Source organism: Cyprinus carpio, chromosome B3 (assembly GCF_018340385.1).
Source record: "Cyprinus carpio isolate SPL01 chromosome B3, ASM1834038v1, whole genome shotgun sequence".
Taxonomy (NCBI): Eukaryota; Metazoa; Chordata; class Actinopteri; order Cypriniformes; family Cyprinidae; genus Cyprinus; species Cyprinus carpio.
Genome location: NC_056599.1, coordinates 32,704,398 through 32,716,778, shown reverse-complemented (window position 1 = coordinate 32,716,778; position 12,381 = coordinate 32,704,398). Strand labels below are relative to the sequence as shown.

Below are 12,381 nucleotides of genomic sequence, written 5' to 3'. Positions count from 1 at the left end.
ATCCTTGTCTTTATTTTTCATATTGCCTGTGCACAATTTCGCTGGCTTCTGCAGCAAATCACACTATGAATAAATGCATAATAGCTTACTTTATATCCTCCATGTTTACTTCCATATGACAGCGTGCTGCATCAGTTCAGTTCAGTCAGTTCAGAACCATGATCTGTTCACACTGTAAATCTGATATTGGCCACATTTATAACAATGTGAACAGCTATACAAAAGAAGAAAAAAAAATCAGATCTGAGAAAAAATCTGAATTGAGCACTAATGCTCGCAGTGTGAACATAGCCATGTGTCCCTTGCTGATAGCTGTGACCAATTGGTTTTGAAAGTCCAAAAAATATTTCTTTATTTATTTAATGTTAAAAGAAGCACTGAACGTTCCAGCAATTTGATTTTGATTGTGTCTACAGGTAGCTGTCCCTATCAAAATCATTATTAAAGAAATAGTTCACCCAAAACTGAGTGGATGAAAAACTTTACAGCTTAAAAAAAGGAAGAATAAGAAAGAAACATTTTAAAAGTGGTCCGTAGCCTATTCCATTTTGTTCCTTGCACAAAACTGTATGTGCAAAAGTTGTATGGTGTTTTTGTTACATTTGTGTTCAATAGAAAACTTTAGAATAATATCCACTATTAAATTAAATATTGTAATTTCTTTCTTTCTTCGTTCCTTTCTTCCTTCCATCCTTCGGATTTGTTGCCATAATTTGAAAGACCTCATATCTCTCCTACATACACTTAATTGCATTTGAATCAAAATCAAAGGAAAAGGTGTTTTAATTTACATTTTACAAGTGAATTTTTGAACCACTAAAGTAGGACAGTACACTGACGTCCTAAACTAAAATAAAATTTAATGTCATTTCTATTTAGCATGATTTTAATGTATTTTAAAGTAAATTTTTAATTTGATTATATTAAAAAGTGCATTCAATAAAAGTTTAAGTGTGTTAAGTAATAGTCCTAAAATTGTACTCTCTCTAAGTACACTTAATTTGCCTTTTATTTCATTAGTATTGTCATTTGCAAGTAGAGGTAATAGGACTAAATATAATTTTAAGATTCAGTACATTTAAGTGCACTTCTCTTTTCACAAGGTTGTATACACAGTAACTGTATGCTTAAAATAACCACACACACAACAACCAGTAATAACATATTGCACATTACATTGTGAAGAAGAATCTCTAGACCACTGAAGTTTCACTTTGTCAGACCATGACAGGAATAGATAGCCAGTGAGCATCTACAGGGGCATCAACAATGACAGCAAAATGCAGAAACAAAAGGACTGGAAGTCATTTATTTTCAATGACAGTTGGTCATTTGAGGTGACATGAGTGACAGTGACCTTTGTCAATCTGCAAAGTTGAGCAGAGTTTTCATTAAAAAAAAACTGTGCAGTGACACAATGGAGAATGACAACATTGAACTTCACGTGAAACGTCAGAGTATGAACACCTATTAGAAACAGAGTACAGAGTACAGAGTGACCTCCATTGATTTAATCAATGTCACTGTGAACGGCCCTTACACGTCTTGTCACGTTGCTTGTCACAGATGGTTAGGACAAAAACTTAAATGAAAGAGATAGGATTTATTGCTTGTCTCTTCATCCTGTCACACCTGATTATGACACAATGTAAAGCTGAACTGTCTGGTTATCCGCTCTGAACTTATTTATAATAACCTTGAATTTAAAAACCCACAAGCTAAAAGTATACCAAACAATGTTTTACAACATCATTTATAATACAGGTCAAAAGCTTAAAATAATTCAAAATCTATGCTCACCAAGAGTGCATTTATTTGATCAAAAATACTGTACTGTAAAATCAGAAATACCGTGAATCGGTATTACAATTTAAAACAACTGCTTTCTATTTAAATATATTGTAAAATATAATTTATTCATGTGATGTAAAGCTGAATTTTAGCATCATTACTCCAGTCTTCAATGTCACATGATCCTTTAGAAATCAGTCTATTATACTGACAAACTAAAAAAACAAACAACAAACAAACAAAACATTTATTTTGCTGCTCAGAAACATTTCTTATTATCATTGATGTTGAAAACAGTTGTGCTTCTTCATATTTTTTTGTGAAAACTGTATTCCACCATTCAAAAGTTTGAGATAAGTGAGATTTATTTATTTATTTATTTAAATGGACAAAAAAAAAAAGAAACGTATACTTTTATTCATCAAATTAATCAAAAGCTATAGTAAAGTCTGATACTATATAATAATAATAATAATAAATTGTTAATAAAAAAAAAATGCAAAAAATAAGAAATAAGAAATCAAAGAAAAAAAAATGTTGTACAGTTTCCACAAAAATATTCAGCGGCAAAAACAGATTTCAACACTGACAATAAAAAGAACCATTATTAATATTAAAACACCAATAATTAGTTATAATAAATCAGTATATCAGAATGATTTCTGAAGGATCATGTGACACTGAAGACTGGAGTAAAGGAGGAAAATTCAACTTTGCATCACAGGAATAAATTGCACAAAATTACTGTTTTCACTGTATTCTGATCAAATAAATGCAGCCTTTGTGGGCATAAGAGAATTATTTCAAAATCATTTAATTCTGACCTTTTTTGGCCATTTTGCAGTCACTTCCCTTTCCTTTTAGCTAATATGGGTATTGTCACATCCTGTCACTTCCTGTGACCGCTCAGCCCTCTAATTCCACACAAACCATAAAGCAAACACCATCTTAACCTCTTCCTACTGAGAAAGTATCCGCTCCTTTCTAATTATGGGGCATTCGGTGCAGGAGGGAGAACCCAAGCCCAGCACAACATGCCAGTGACTGGCAACACATGAGACACAATCCGCTGTTTTCAGCAGACCATCTCTCCTTTCCTTCCGCTCCAGTCATGCTCCGTGTGAGCGATGATGTCGAATGTGAGTCTGGAGGTGAGATCGTCCCACACCGACCCATATATAAACACAAGTAGAAAAAAAAGCAGGAAGCAGCCCACGGCAGCTGTGGCTGAGCCCAGCCAGTTTCACAACGGCCACTTCTTACATTTGTCTGACAGGAAGTCGGTGCTAAACGGTTGTATAATATCTGCCCACAGGATTGCCACATCATATGATCCTGACTGCCTGGATCCATTTCTGCATTATCACGATACTTTAATCAGAGCAAATGTTGACTGATTGAAGTTCAAACTGAGACAGTTTGGGTCAGTCTGTCCTTCAATCAAAAATGTCAGGTCATGACTCTTGAATGTCCACCATTTGCACCAAACTGCATATTTTTGCTCAGTTTGGGTCCAGAGAAATGGGCTTCATATTCTCCTACAATATTATATGAGCCACAAAAGCCTGATCTATAAAAGATGATACTCATCAAAATATATATGCAATTTTTGTTTTTACGATTTTGCTTAAATGATGGTGATGATGATGATGATGATGATGATAATAATAATAATAATAATAAACATTTGATTTATTTATTTACTTACTTATTTATGACTATTATATTATATGTCTGGCTTTACAGCATCAGTATCCTAGAAACAGCAACCTCCCTATTAGCAATTCCCATATAGCACCCTCATGGCGACTCTTTGTACATCTAAGTATCTTAGCACACGTCATCTGAAAATGCAAAAATCTGGTTCTATTAAATCTTTTTTTTTTTTTTTTTAACACTGGGCAGTATTAAATTCTCCACAGCCACCTGCCTACTCAATATAGTGTAACCCTTTGGTAGAGAAAAAAGATTTGCTTTGCCCTTTGCACTGCAGATGTTCTGTTGGAAATCTGAGAAAGGTTAAAATGACAGGATTTAACCTCAACTGAGGGGATTTCTGTCCCTTTCTTCATCCCAGGCTTTAGCTAAAGTACACTGGGAGGACACACCGCCTCATTTCACGACTGAATCAGAACACTTGAACGAGACTGCCAGTTTAAGACCGGACCCATGACAGCAGTAATATGACCTTGAGCAGCTCTGTTCTTCTGAGCAATGTTACATTATATTGGACATTTTCTTTTTATTTAGGTAGGGAGATAATAGAAAGCACGCCTGCATATATTTATTTCTTGAACACCATGCACTTGTACACAGTGCAATGACATGGCACTGTGCCACTCGTTTGATGTGGAGTGATCAAAGTCAAAATCTGTTTTTTATTCTCTAGTATGTCATCCTTTCTCAATTCAAAAGGTTTTTCCATTGTCCAGATCTTCTTATCCACATGCATTCAGCAATGGAAAACTGTGTGTGTGGGCGGGGGAGGGGGCCTGAACATTTAAAATATCACATAGCCTAAAATTGATCTTCTAAATTTGCAGTTGGTAAGGGTTATTTTTTATTGAGATTTTTAACAATTGTTAATCCATTGTCCAAACTGTTTGTCATATGTAGGGTATGGAACCTGGAACATACATTGCAGGGTTTTTATAATATTTTTGAAAAAGTCTCTTATGCTCACCAAGGCTGCATTTATTTGATTCCAAATATAGTAAAAACTGTAATAATGTGAAACATTATTATAATTTAAAATAATAATTTTAATGCTAATAACATAAAAATTAATATTTTTAACATGTAATTTAATCCTGTGATGCAAAGCTGAATTTTCAGCATCATAACTCCAGTCTACAGTGTCACATGATCCATTTACTGTCACTTTTGATCAATTTAATGCATTCTTGCTTAATATTTTTTATGTCATTATCATATACATTTTTACATATATGACTTTTCCACCTATTGTCTTGATCATGAACTACACTGTGTCAGTTTACGTCTATTGCCGACATCTCTATAATACTTTACTCGTCTCACGGCTGAATCAATTGGATTAACACCAGTACCAACCTGAAATGACTTGTTCTTTAGGCTCTTTTAGTTTAACCCTCCTCGGAGTCTCAGATTTAAACAACCTACAATCTCCAGCGACAACCCGCTGGTATTTGAAAAGAACAATTTCGAAAGCTATCACCGATCAGCTGTCCAGTGTCACACACATGTCCTGATCAGACACTGATATCAAGAGACAATAGTGACTAGTGGGGTTGGGGTAGAGATAACCTACAGATGAGAGTCTTTGCTTTGCAATCATAAACAGAAAACAAAACAAAACAAAGAAAAACAAAACAAAACAAAGTGTATCATAAACAATGAAACAAAAAAAAAGAAAAAGAAACCCATCAAACAAAACAAAACAAAACAAAAACAAGTACAAGTACAACATAAAAAAACAAAGCAGTCAAACAAAAGACAAAATAAAAAAATGTGGCTGTTGAAGTCTTCGTAACTGCTTTGACCTATACAGGACCTTGAGGAGAACATGCAATGATTTAATCGGTAAATCATTCAATCATTTCGTATTTTATTTTATTTTTAATAATGCATTATATATGCATTGCAGTAAATAAAATATTTATAATAATATTATGACAAAATGTAAAAAATGACAGATTAAAGACTAATCAAATGAGAGTGCTGTCATATGCTAGATATGGCTGCTCATCAAGGGCATAAGTGTTGTACTGTTAAGTAGGCTTCATTATTGTGATGAGTGCAGGGAAGATGAATGGTGGAAGAAAGCTGGACTCATCTTAGTTGATGGATGCTTGGATGAAATGATGTTAGACTGGCAAGGCATGAGTCACATTGGCTCTATATGTGAGAAATTACACCCTGTGGCTGCCACGTTTGAGTGTGCGGATGCTCTTCATTGCTGCATGTTCAGTGTATGCATGTGTTCGGAAGTCAAGGTCACCACTTGATGGTATGATGATTGTGTTATTTATACGCTATTTAAAGCACTATTTGCATGGAAATTCATAATCTTGCCTGAATGAGGACTCTTAGATTTAAACCTTTTGGCCAATGATACAAACACATTTTCATCACAATTATAATGCAAAATAGATTTTTTTATTTATTTATTTTTTATTTTTTTCAACCAACAGTGAATGTATTCAGCTGGTTATAAATAAATAAAGCTCTGCGGATGGTGTCTGTATGCATGTAAAAGGTCAGCCACTGCAGTTATCAATAATGTAAAGAATTCATCTGCCTCTGGCTGAAACTCAAGTTGAGATCATCGTTTACAGAGAGACAAATAAATGCCAGCTCAAACTGACATTTGTCAGTCCAAAGTGAAAGTGAAGCCCTTGAGATCATGGCAGTTATTAAACTCTTCCATTCCTTCCTTTCTTTGTTTCATTCTTTGTTCTTGTGAGACAACTGGAAATGAGCAGCCAGATTCTGACTTGAATGTAATATGATCCTGCAGACGCTTTATAGATGTAAGCGATTTGTGGTTTTCGTGTCCACTGTACCTGCTCCTTCCTGGCTGATTTATCACTTCCACCAGGGACCAAAATTAATTTTTTTTCCCCCCAGACCTGTCAGTGGCAAGCAAAAAAAAAAAAAAAAAAAAAACCTTTGTCTAAAACTTTCCTCGGGCACACTTGTTATGCAATTCCGACATTATTTAATTTAATTGCGACTTCTTTCTGGACCACTCTATTCTTTTTTAACAACATCTGAAGATTAGCTACAATTTGTACCTAGGACTCAATCAAGTTGTCAGAAAGCTCACATTGCGGACTTCAAATACAGCTGGGAACACTGCAGACTGTCATGTCAAAGTCTGTGAAAAAGGAACATTATGCTCTGTGTGACGAAGAGAAAAGGCCACAAAAACATGAGAGAAATTCAATTATCCACCTCACAATGCTGCAATAAACCCCATTTTACTCGGGGACTTGCATCTAAACAGTCTGGATGTCAGTCAAACTGATGCACTGAAACCCTGCAAGGACTATAAAAAACCAATAGAGATACTGAGAGTTCTTCTGAAGTAGACCCAGCTGGACCTGGATGATGTGGAATCATGAATACACATTGATCCACTGACACCAGCCCTCTTCAAAGTTTTATTCCCACATTCCAATTTTCTTCTCCTGGAGGAGGAACAATCCATTCCTGAAATACCTCCCAGACTTGGCAAAGAGTCCACCTCAGATCAATGCCAAGAATGAGCCACCTCTCCTCTAGCTCGCACTCATCGTAGAAAACTAAAGGTCATCAACCTTTGGCGACAACAATTTATAAATATGACACTCTGACATCACCCTGGGAAAAGCATAGTCGAGGAGGCGAATGGAAAAATGCTAAGTTTCACCTCATTGACCTCTCTCTATAAAACGCTTACTGGCATGCATAAAATAGAGACTTTAAAACACAATGCAAAACAAATATGGGAATTATGCATTCTGGATTAGGTTTTTACCATGATTCTAAAAGATAGATCCCTAGTTGTTGAACAGACCTGCTGTGTAACATCAACATAATTTCCATTGGGATGAGTGCGAACATACACCCCTCAGTGACTCAGGAAGTCTTCATAGTGCTAAATCATAGTATGTGGGCATCAAAATAAGAATTAGTCTCTGTTGCTTGCTAAAAGCTGGAATACACTACACAAAAACACTAGACATCATATTGCTTGTTGACTTTTTAAATGGTTAAAGAGAAAAGCTGGGCATCATATAAATGAGTAAGAATTACAGACGATTACACTGAGTAAGGATTACACATGATTTTCAAGTCATTCCAAACACAACAAACTCACACAGAAACATGCGCCTCATTGCTAGTACATTCATGGCAAATAAAAACAATATGTGTATTAAAATCAGCTCAAAATGTCAAACATGTTTGGTTTTCCTAGTGTCTGTTCCCATCATACAATTCATGATTTACTGCAAAAGCTATCAATTCAAATCTTTAGACAGGCTCTGACTTTTGGTAACTAGCATTGACTCCTCCAAACTGTAAATTTTGGCAAAAATCTTAGCAAAACTTTTGTAGTGTATTACAACCTTTAAGGGATAGTTCACCCATAAATTAAAATTCTGTCATTAATTACTCATCCTCATGTCGTTCTAAACCTGTAAGACCTTCGTTCATCTTCAGAAGACAAACTAAGATATTTTTGATGAATTCGGAGAGCTCTCTGACCCTCCATAGACAGCAAGGGTACTACCACGATCAGAAACATAGTAAAGACACCAGTAAAATAATCCATGTGACATCAGTGGTTCAACCGTAATTTTACAAAGCTACAAAAATACTTTTTGTGTGCAAAGAAAACAAAAATAACAATTTTATTCAACAATCTGTCTCCTCCACGTCACCCTAGTGTCATTTTGGACAATATCACATATGTACGCATGTACTTGGAAATGTTGTTTACGCTTTGATCGTAACTTAAACAACATAGCCGCATACATACATTGCATATGTTGTTTACATATGTGACACTTTCCAAAATGGCGCTACAGGTTGACACGGAGGAGACAGATTGTTGAATAAAGTCGTTTTTTTTTTTTCTTTGCACACAAAAAAGTATTCTTGTAGCTTCGTAAAATGACGGTTCAACCACTGATGTCACGTGGACTGTTTTAACAATGTCCTTGCTATGTTTTCGGACCTTGATCATGGTAGTACCCTTGCTGTCTAAGAGAGGGTCAGAGAGCTCTCGGAATTCATCAAAAATATCTTAATTTGTGTTCCAAAGATGAATGAAGGTCTTACAGGTTTGGAACAACATAAAGGTGAGTAATTAATGACAGAATTTTTCATTTTTGGGTGAACTATCCCTTTAAGGCAAATATCAGTATTACTTTTGCACACTTAGGTTTTTGGATTTAAATGACCCCTAAAGTACCTGCGAAATCAAAGAACAAATTGGTGTGACATTTGAACAAAATCAGGACATTAAAAAAGTTCATTTGGAGCTTGTTTCAGGACTTCAAAACAGCTTGCCAAAGTGAACTTTCCGCAAGGTTTCGCTGGTAAGCACCTTTGAATTTCTATTGGTCCATGGCAATTAAGTAATAGGTAGGTGTGGCTCTGGAGCTCCGCCTCCTTTGATGTGGAAATCCAGCTCATCTCATCTGTTCAGTCTGTCGAGGGCAGACGCAAGGAAAAATACAATCACAATGGAGACCTGCTTTATTGTAGAAGTTGAAGTCACAGTGTCAGTTAAAATTAAAATTGTAATTAAAAGTGAAACTGGCACTGTTTTTCATATTTAATACTGTAAAGTTGTTTGCTTTAAAGCAATATATTGTATAAAGTGCTATATAAATAAATGTGACGTTACTGGACTGGAGTGCTGAACTGCAAAGCTGATGCGAACATATCCACATTACTGTTATCAAATGCTTTCTTAACTGCTGTTTTCTCACTCGTCACTTTCAGTAGTGTGGGCAGCAGACACTGAAAAGACACAAAACATCCCAGTTAAGGTAACTCACATTAGCGGAATTTCAGAAGCAAAAAATGCCGATTGTCAAACGCCATTAGTGTAACAATGCCTGAAGCTCACATAAAAAACCAAGAAGCTTTCTGTTGCTCAATTCAGCGAATTTGCATGACCAACTTAAACATGAGCGAAATTTGTGTGGGCAACTTTTTTGCACTCACATGAAACTGCTGATCGTAAGGGTTCCTACTAGGGCTGCCCTCAACTAAAGATTTTTCTGCTCGACTAGTAGTCGTTCATTTTAAGCACAAGTCGACTATTAGAAGCACTTTTATTAATAAACCATATAAATCGTAATAAATCATGAGCCTTTAAATTGCCTACATAGCCTAATAAGCGCTCAAGCGCATGCAAAAAAAAAACTTGTCACAGCGCATCAGGCAAATATAATAATTATGAATTTGTTAGGGAAAAACAGCAAGTACACTGCATTAACGTTTTAATAATTTATTGATACACTAATGCTTTCTGTTTTGGGATAAAGAGATGAAGTCGGCGACACTGACTCGTCATCTCTGCAGTATGCGCCTCCATGTATGATTCATATGGTTTACATAATCTGAGAATATTTGGTTTCTATTTGAATTGGTTTATTTAAAAGTTTCACTCTCTATAGATGTATTTTTCATGTCTGTAATAAGACAAGAATACACAGAGTTTCGAAGTGACGCGCTCAAGTTCATAGAGTCCCAGATGGCAGAAAGCGCCATGTAATTATTTTACAAAAGCACAATATTTCATTGTTATTCTTAGTGCACACAAATAAACGAGTCTTTACAGATACAAAAGATGCATTACTCTTATCTGTATGACCAAAAATTACGAAGTATTTTAAGAGCAAATGATCGCAGTGGCGTCTCCATCTGTCATGCAGTAGCATGCCTGTTCAGCTTCCACACTCCGCACGTGAACAGTGCACTTTTTTCTAGGCTAACGTTAGATTGAGCTGCCATGTAAAGTTGCTACTACATACATATTTCAGATTATAAGACATATTTGAGGTGTTAGTTGAGCGTATTGATGTCCTGCCCCATGTACTATATTACCAAACAGACCAGCCGTTAACGATTTGTCTGTCACATACTGCATGATTTTGTCACTTTGTGTGGAATTTTTTTTCCTGCGACTAAGCAACTAATAAAAATTTGGTCGTCCAAACCTCTTCTCATCGACTAACAGTTAGTCGACTAATAAGGGGCAGCCCTAGTTCCTACTGAAATGACTGCGGAATTTTTCAGCGCAACTGTATGTAATGTGTAATCTGTAATGTGACTGTACCTTTACACTGAAGAAGGGGTACTAGCCATATCTAGAGAAGAGAACATTGTAAACACATAGAAGGCAGCTTTTTTGACAGTTTTGCAAGAAAAGCAAAACTAGCAACCATATATATAATTTTTTCTAGAACATGTTAGCAATATGCTAAAACCACTCAGAACATCTTAGCAGTCTTGTAGCTCTGCTCTAGCAACCACCCAGAACATTATAGCAATACTAACATACCGACATGCTAGAAACCACACTGACAAGCTAAGCAACCACATTACTACAGCATTCTGACAACCACCCACAGCACTCCAGCATAGTGGTGGTGACTTGTTTGCTTAGGCAAGCACTACTCACATTTTCTAGTTATCTCTTCAGAAAACCTGTTCTATTTTCCTTGCAGGATTTTAAGCCATAGAAATTACTATTGCTCCCATAAAACTGGTATATGAATCTAAATGAATGATGCTGTACCTCTTTTAATTCTGCTTTATGTCATGAATGTAGTGACAGATGACTTTACATTGCTCTTTTGAACATCTCAGGGGCCGAGTTCTGCTATCCAAACCCAGAATATATCAGAATATATCATATCTCAAAAAATCTTATAATCATATTGTTTCGCTTCAGGACCCAGATTTTACTTTGAAAAAGTACTAAAATTGTTTTTAAAAAATTATAAAAATAGCCTTTAAGTGAAACATTGAAATCTATTAATACTGAAAGTACGGAGTTTAAATTAACATGGTTTTTGATGTAAAATATATTGGAAGCATTTCATTTAAAAAATGGATGTAAAGGCAATAAAAATTAAAATTTGCTGAAAATGTACTCACCCTCAGGCCATCCAAGATGTATATGAGTTTGTTTCTTCATCAGAACAGATTTGGAGAAATTTAACTTTATATTAGTTATATCAGTTTCTCACCAATGGATCACCTGCAGTGAGTTTAAACAGCTGATAAAAACATCATAAAAATCCACAAGTGATCCACACCACTTCAGTACATCAATCAGTACATCAATTTAAATTAAAAAAAAAACATTTAAATTTCAATTTAGCATTTTAAGGTCTGATCTGCGCGTATTTCTCTCATGATTCAGATGAGACAATTTTCACTTAAGCAATATAATGGATTATGGACTTGTTTTTTAGCCAGATGTAATGGTTTGAAGTTAAAAATAATAATAATAATAATAATAATAATAATAATTGTGATGCTTTTATCAGCGGGTTGGACTCTTATTCTGATGGCACCCATTCACTGCAGAGGATCCATTGGTGAGCAAGTGATGTAATGCTAAATTACCAAATCTGTACAAATGAAGAAACAAACTTTAAAAACTAAATCTTGGATGGCCTGTGGGTAAATTTGTGAGTATTTGTGAGTATTTTGGAACTATTCCTTTAAAAATTATTCCTTTTTTTAGCCTAATGATATTATGATTAATTGCATTTTATTATTTGCAATAAGCATTGTTTTTGTTGTTGTTGTTTTCCTTTTGTCTAAACAGAACAGACCACTGGTGCAATTTTGGGCTGTGACTTACCAACTGAAAACTTTACAACATGGACAGTATCACGAGCCAATGTACATGGTAAACATGTTTAATATGCAGGTTGTGATGAGGAAATGATGTCAAAAGATGAGAGGGACAAAAGGAGCTCTCCTTTTGTTACACTCCCTTTGGCCAGCTATTAATGAAGCACTCTACTGTGATTCATAATAAACACAATGGCATGTACTTACAAGCTCTCAGATTTCTCGGATCATGTCAGATGA

At 35.3% G+C, this 12,381-nt stretch overlaps 1 long non-coding RNA gene across 1 annotated transcript; it reads right to left on the bottom strand.

Annotated features, from left to right (window-relative positions):
- Nucleotides 1-8,610: 8,610 nt before the first annotated feature.
- On the bottom strand, nucleotides 8,611-10,641 carry LOC122136893. Its single transcript, XR_006154381.1, has 3 exons — nucleotides 10,610-10,641; nucleotides 9,170-9,285; nucleotides 8,611-8,969 (listed from the first exon to the last, which is right to left on the bottom strand). It is a non-coding gene; the product is annotated as an uncharacterized LOC122136893 (long non-coding RNA).
- Between the last annotated feature and the right edge of the window lie 1,740 nt (nucleotides 10,642-12,381).